The sequence below is a fragment of the Humulus lupulus genome, chromosome 7, assembly GCF_963169125.1.
Source record: "Humulus lupulus chromosome 7, drHumLupu1.1, whole genome shotgun sequence".
NCBI classification, from domain to species: Eukaryota; Viridiplantae; Streptophyta; class Magnoliopsida; order Rosales; family Cannabaceae; genus Humulus; species Humulus lupulus.
In genome coordinates, this window is record NC_084799.1 from 155607770 (window position 1) to 155614659 (window position 6890).

The window sequence follows — 6890 nt, forward strand, 5'->3', positions numbered from 1 at the left end:
CAAGGTCTGATTGATCGCCCCCATTGGCCTCCGGACTAGATCGCTGGAAAAGGTTGGTACCTCATAAGTGCTGCATAAAGTCGAGAGGAAGGTACCATGGGTGACACCAGCTGTAGTGTTGAATCTACTGATGTTGCGTATGCTATATTGAATAATACAGCCCACATCGACCTTCTTTTGGGTCATGATAGCATACACTAACAAACAACGCTCTCGATCAACAGAAGACAGATGAGACATCGGCAGTAAATGTGCACTCACAAAATAAAACCACGCCTTCGCAATTGGGTTTAGCTGCCACCTGAACAACTCTTTGGGACTCCCATTATGATAACTGAAACGTGCCCCTTCCATACTCAAGACCGCAGCCACCGTATCATAGTCTGGCTCCTCGAAATGGGCCAACTGCCAGTGTTCATCCTCTTGTGCAGAAAATGAGGGAAGATCCAGTAATTGGTTGAATGGGTAGGATGTTGTAGGCACCAATTTTCCCCTGACAAAATTATTCTGTTCTGCATCTTGATATGAGAAGTTGGCGAAAAATTCATATATAATAGAGCAGTTGGCTGAATCCACATGGGTCGAGTCACAAAACAAATTCCATCTACGTCGCACTATTTCAGCTCTGATAAGTTCATAACCAGGGTGTTGTACAGCAGGGGCTTCATTAAGGTCAAACCCCCTTTCCCTTACCACCGATCTTTTATAAATCTTTTTAAACAACTCGGCAGCGTCCTTATTAACAAATAAATTAGTGTCATACTCAGCTGGGGCAGGTGGTGTTGGTGGTGGTTGAGTGCGTGATGCGGATGCTGTCTTGGAGGAGGTGCCTCTAAGGGGATTTCGCTTAGGACCCATAATATCTTTCAAAAAGAACCAACTAAACCCCCAAATATGCTCTCAAGAACTTGAGTATAATTTCCTTTTTGGTGTCACTCCCCCCAAACTTACTAATTACCGCAATCAACAACCCCAAACACTAATTCCCACAATCAATAGCCTCAAACAATAATTCCCACAATCAATAGCCTCAAACAATAATTCCCACAATCAATAATTGGCAAAACCCTTAATCTTCTCACAAGAACAACAAAGAACAATCCACAACACCACAATGCAATCTAATCTCCAATCAAAAGCATTAGACTAGAGAAGATACACTTACTTGAATGGCACAAAAATCCTTCTTGTGGTCTCCTTGACTGATGGAAGTCTAAAAAAAAATTAGAGAGAAAAAGATGTTTGGAGTGTGATGTATATTGTGAGAGTGAATGAATGAGACAATGGCTGATTTAGGGCTTTTTATCCCAATTTTCGGACTAGGGCCGCGACATTACCTTGACTATGCCGCGGCCCGCATAAGATTTCCAGGATGGAATGCCACGGCCCTCTCGAACATATGCCGCAGCCCGCCTCATTATTCTGGGAAGTCTTGGGTTTAATGCCGCAGCCCTCCTCATCTATGCCGCGGCCCGCCCCTATACTGCCAAATTTGTGAGCCTCTGGAACCCCCAATGTCGCGGCATCATATGGCTATGGCGCGGCCCTTAAGGAATTTTTATTTTTTTGATTTTTTTAAAGTTTTTTTCATTTTTCACGTTTTTCACGATTCTAAAAGTCCAAAAATAAACCAAATATCCATTGTTTACAAATACAAAAGTAAAATAAATAACAAGTAAAAATATAGGGTGCCTCCTACAAGCGCTGTCGTTAACGTCATTTAGCCGGACGCTGAACCCCTCTTCAAAGAGGCTTCAGAAGGATGATAGACTTCGCTTGATCAAAACTACCACCCAAGCAGGGCTTCAATCTCTGACCATTGACTTTAAAGGAATCACCTTAGTTGCCTCGAACTTCTACAGAACCATAAGGAAAAACTTGAACTACAGTGAATGGCCCTGACTATCTTGACTTCAATTTGCGAGGAAACAGTCGAAGTCTTGAATTGAACAGAAGTACCTGCTGCCCTGGTTGGAACTCCCTTCTGATTAAGTTCTTGTCATGCCAAGCCTTTGTTCTTTCTTTATAAATCTTGGCATTCTCATAAGCCTCATTTCTGAACTCGTCAAGTTCATTCAGTTGCAACAGTCTTCGTTCACTAGCGGCACTCCAATCATAGTTTAACTTTTTCATAGCCCAGAATGCCCTATGCTCCAATTCAACCGGTAGATGACACGCTTTACCAAACACCAACCTGTAAGGAGACATGCCTATTGGTGTTTTGAATGCAGTTCTATATGCCCAAATCGCATCATCTAACTTTTTTGACCAATTCTTCCTCGAACTGTCAACGGTCTTCTCCAGGATGCTCTTGATTTCTCTATTCGAAACTTCAGCTTGCCCATTTGATTGAGGATGGTAAGGCAAAGCTTTTCGGTGATAAACTCCATAACAAGCCAGCAATGCATTCAGTTGCTTATTCACAAAGTGCTTCCCTTCATCACTAATCAGAGCTCGGGGAGTGCCAAATCTAGTAAAAATATGTTTATGCAGAAAATTAAGCACAGTTTTACCATCATTGGCTCTAGTTGCTGCAGCCTCCACCCATTTGGACACATAATCCACTGCCAATAGAATATATTCATTGTTGTAAGACGGTGGAAAAGGCCCCATGAAATCGATGCCCCATACATCAAACAGTTCCACTTCAAGAATCCCCTGTAGAGGCATTTCGTTTCTCCTCGAGATATTTCCAGTTCACTGACATCTATCACAAGCCTTGACAAAAACATTGGCATCCTTGAATAATGAAGGCCAATAGAATCCACTTTGTAATACTTTAGCCGCCGTTCTTGATGCTCCAAAATGCCCTCCGCATTGTTGAGTATGACAGTGATTAAGAATGGACTGCATCTCTTCTTCAGGAACACACCTTCTGATAATCTGATCAACACAGTGCCTATAGAGAATAGGTTCCTCCCAATAGTAGTGTTTCACCTCAGAAAAGAATTTCTTTAATTGCTGCTTTGACATTTCAGGAGACACAATCTTGGCAACTAAGAAGTTCACTATGTCTGCAAACCAAGGGACATCTAAGGTTTCACTTACCCCAAACAAATGCTCGTCAGGAAAATGATCGTTGATTTGCACTGCTTTCTTATTTTCAGTCTCCTCCACCTCAAGTCTAGAGAGATGATCAGCTACCACATTCTCGCTGCCCTTTTTGTCACGAATCTCCATGTCAAATTCTTGAAGCAACAGAATCCATCTAATCAGGCGGGGCTTGGCATCTTTCTTTGACATCAAGTATTTAATGGCAGAGTGATCAGTGTAGACAATCACCTTGTTACCAATCAGATATGGTCTAAATTTGTCACAAGCAAACACAATAGCTAGCAACTCTTTTTCTGTAGTGGCATAATTCAGCTGAGCATCATTTAGAGTCCGACTAGCATAGTAAATAGACCTGAATACCTTGTCAATCCGCTGTCCCAGAACTGCCCCCACTGCGTAATCACTGGCATCACACATCAACTCAAAAGGAAATTCCCAATTCGGAGCTATCACAATTGGAGCAGAAATCAGCTTTTCTTTCAAGAAATTGAACGCCCTCAAACATTCGTCATTAAAATCAAAGACAACTCCATTCATAAGCAGATTCGAGAGAGGCTTAGACACCTTTGAGAAATCTTTGATGAATCTTCGATAGAACCCAGCGTGACCAAGAAAACTTCTAACTCCTTTGACTGAAACTGGTGGAGGCAGCCTTTCAATGGTAGAAATTTTCGCTCTATCTACCTCAATTCCCTCACTTGAAATATTATGGCCAAGAACAATCCCCTCTTTTACCATAAAATGGCATTTCTCCCAATTCAACACCAGATTAGCCATCTCACAACGACGCAGCACGTTCTTCAAATTACCCAAACAGAGGTCGAATGATGAGCCAAAAACAGAGAAATCATCCATGAAAATCTCAATACACCGGTCTACCATGTCTGAAAATATGGCCATCATGCACCGTTGAAATGTTGCAGGGGCATTGCATAGTCTGAATGGCATTCTCCTGAAAGCAAATGTGCCATAAGGACATGTGAAGGTTGTTTTCTCTTGATCCTCTGGTGCAATAGCGATCTGATGATACCCAAAATACCCATCTAAGAAACAGTAGTAGCTATGGCCTGCCAGTCTGTCAAGCATCTGATCAAGAAAAGGCAAAGGAAAATGATCCTTCGTTGTTGCCTTATTGAGCTTGCGGTAGTCTATACAAATCCGCCACCCCGTTATAGTCCTTGTTGGAATGAGTTCATTGTTCTCATTTTTCACTACAGTCATTCCACCCTTTTTAGGCACCACTTGCACAGGGCTCACCCATGCACTATCAGAAATTGGGTAGATCACCCCAACATCCAACCATTTAAGAATCTGGTCCAATACTACATCCTTCATGGCTGGATTGAGTCTTCTCTGGGCCTCTATGGATGGCTTGCTATTCTCCTCCAATAAAATTTTATGCATCACTGTCGCTGGGCTTATTCCTCTAATATCTACCAATGTCCACCCAATGGCCAATTTATGCTCCCTTAAAACCCTCAACAGTTTCTCCAATTCTATCTTTCACAGGTCAGCTGACACAATGACCGGTAAAGTTTCATTCTCTCCCAAATAAGCAAATTGCAAGTGATCTGGGAGGACCTTTAATTCCAACGGTGGTGGCTGCTGAATGGAGGTTAGCGGTTTATCAATCGCATCCGCTAATTCTTGAAACTTCTTCCAATATGGTTGGAAGGAGTTTATCCAGTTTACACATTCTCTGATCTCAGCATCATCATCATCATCGCCCTCATAATAATACTGCCTCTAAGGCATCACTGCTCATCCTTCTCTTGGAGATTGCCTTTTCTATCACATCCACACTAAAGCAACTGTCACTAGCCACCGGATACTTCATAGACTTGAAGACATTAAAGACCACCTCATCTCCTTGAACTCTAAGCTTAAGCTCTCCTTTTTGAACATCAATAAGAGCTTGGCCTGTGGCTAGAAATGGCCTACCAAGAATAATGGGGACATCTGTGTCCTCCTCCATGTCCAGAACAATAAAGTCAGCAGGAAATATGAACTTATCCACCTTCACAAGAACATCCTCAATAATACCTCGTGGATGTGTTAACGATCGGTCTGCGAGCTGTAAAGTGACAGTTGTTGGTTTTGCCTCCCCCAAACCAAGTCTTTTAAACACAGATAAGGGCATCAGATTGATACTTGCCCCCAGATCACATAAGGCGTGCTTGCATTCAAACTTGCCAATGGTGCAAGGTATGGTGAAACTCCCCGGATCTCTCAGCTTTTGGGGTAACTTCCTTTGTAAAATCGCGCTGCACTCTTCAGTGAGTGCAACAGTATCATAGTCCTCCATTCTCCTTTTCTTTGACAAAATCTCCTTCATGAACTTAACATAACTGGGCATCTGCTCCAAGGCCTCAGCAAAAGGAATACTTATGTGCAGCTTTTTAAACACCTCAAGAAACTTAGAAAACTGTTTATCAAGGGTAGTCTTTCTAAGCCTTTGAGGGTATGGAACTCTAACTGGCTGCTCAATGACAACTGGGGGACTCTGTTCTGACTTCTGATGGTCTTCAGTAACCCTTTCTGAATCAGACTGTGCACCCATCTCTTTTTTCTGAACCACTGTCTGTGGAGGTCTAGGCTGCTCTGTTTGCTTCCCACTCCTCAGAGTAATTGCCTGAACTTGCACCTTGGGGTTGACTTCAGTATTACTAGGCAAGTTTCCCTGGGGTCTGTTATTGAGCATATTGGCCAACTGCCCAACCTGTGTCTCAAGGTTTCGAATGGAGGATCTGGTCTCAGTCATAAATTGAGTCTGAGTGTTAGTAAGAGTCAACAGGGCAGCTTGCAGTTCATTAGGTCTCTCAGGTTGAGGCATTGATTGTTGAGGCCTAGGCTGCATGGATGACGAAGCTTGATTCATAGGTGGCTGAGGCATGTTATTCTGAAATTGGCCCTGAAACTGAGGTTGTTGGCCTTGATTATTCTTCCACGAAAAATTGGGATGATTTCGTCACCCAGGATTGTAGTTGTTGGAGAATGGGTTATTGAGTGGCCTCTGAAAATTTCCCACCGCTTGAACTTGGGCATGATCCATAGGGGTGTTATTATTCATACAGATAGGGCACTGATCAACAGAATGAGCACCACCACACATTTCACACCTCGCTGCCATCTGAACCGCATTAGCAGACACACTACTCTGTTGCAACTGCTTGGTCAAAGAGGCTACTTGCACCCCAGCTATCTTTCTAACTCCTGATGATCTCTCCTCAGACCACTGATGGTTGTTTGTAGCCATGTCCTCTAGCAGCTCATATGCACCAGTTGCGCTCTTGCTCATAAAAGTGCCACCCGCTGCAGCATCAATAATGGTTCTGGTTGTCGGACATAAACCATTGTAGAAATTCTGTACTAGCATCCACTGTTCAATGCCATGATGAGGACATCTTCTCAGGAGTTCCTTAAACCGTTCCCACGCCTCATACAATGACTCTCCGTCATTCTGGCAAAAGTTATTTATCTCTCCCCTCAATTTAGCAGCATTGGACGGAGGGAAGAATTTGGACAAAAATTTCTGAGCTAGATCTTGCCAGGTGACGATAGAGTTTGGCTGCAGAGAGTTCAACCAAATTTTTGCTCTGTCCCTTAGAGAAAATGGGAACAGCCTGAGCTTGATTGCGTCATCACTCACCCCATTATATTTGAAGGTTCCACACAACTCCAGAAAGTTGGACAAATGGGTGTGAGGATCTTCAGAGGGCAACCCATTGAATTGCACAGAGGACTGCACCATTTGTAAAATAGCAGGCTTGATTTCGAAGTTGTTGGCCTCTACAGCTAGTAGGCGTATACTATTTTGTACTCCCGTCAGAGTGGGT

At 43.1% G+C, this 6890-nt stretch overlaps 1 non-coding gene across 1 annotated transcript; it reads left to right on the forward strand.

Moving 5' to 3' along the window:
• The first annotated feature begins 6440 nt into the window (after positions 1–6440).
• On the forward strand, positions 6441–6547 carry LOC133793139 (small nucleolar RNA R71). The gene has a single exon (XR_009874599.1). It is a non-coding gene; the product is annotated as a small nucleolar RNA R71 (small nucleolar RNA).
• Positions 6548–6890: the final 343 nt, after the last annotated feature.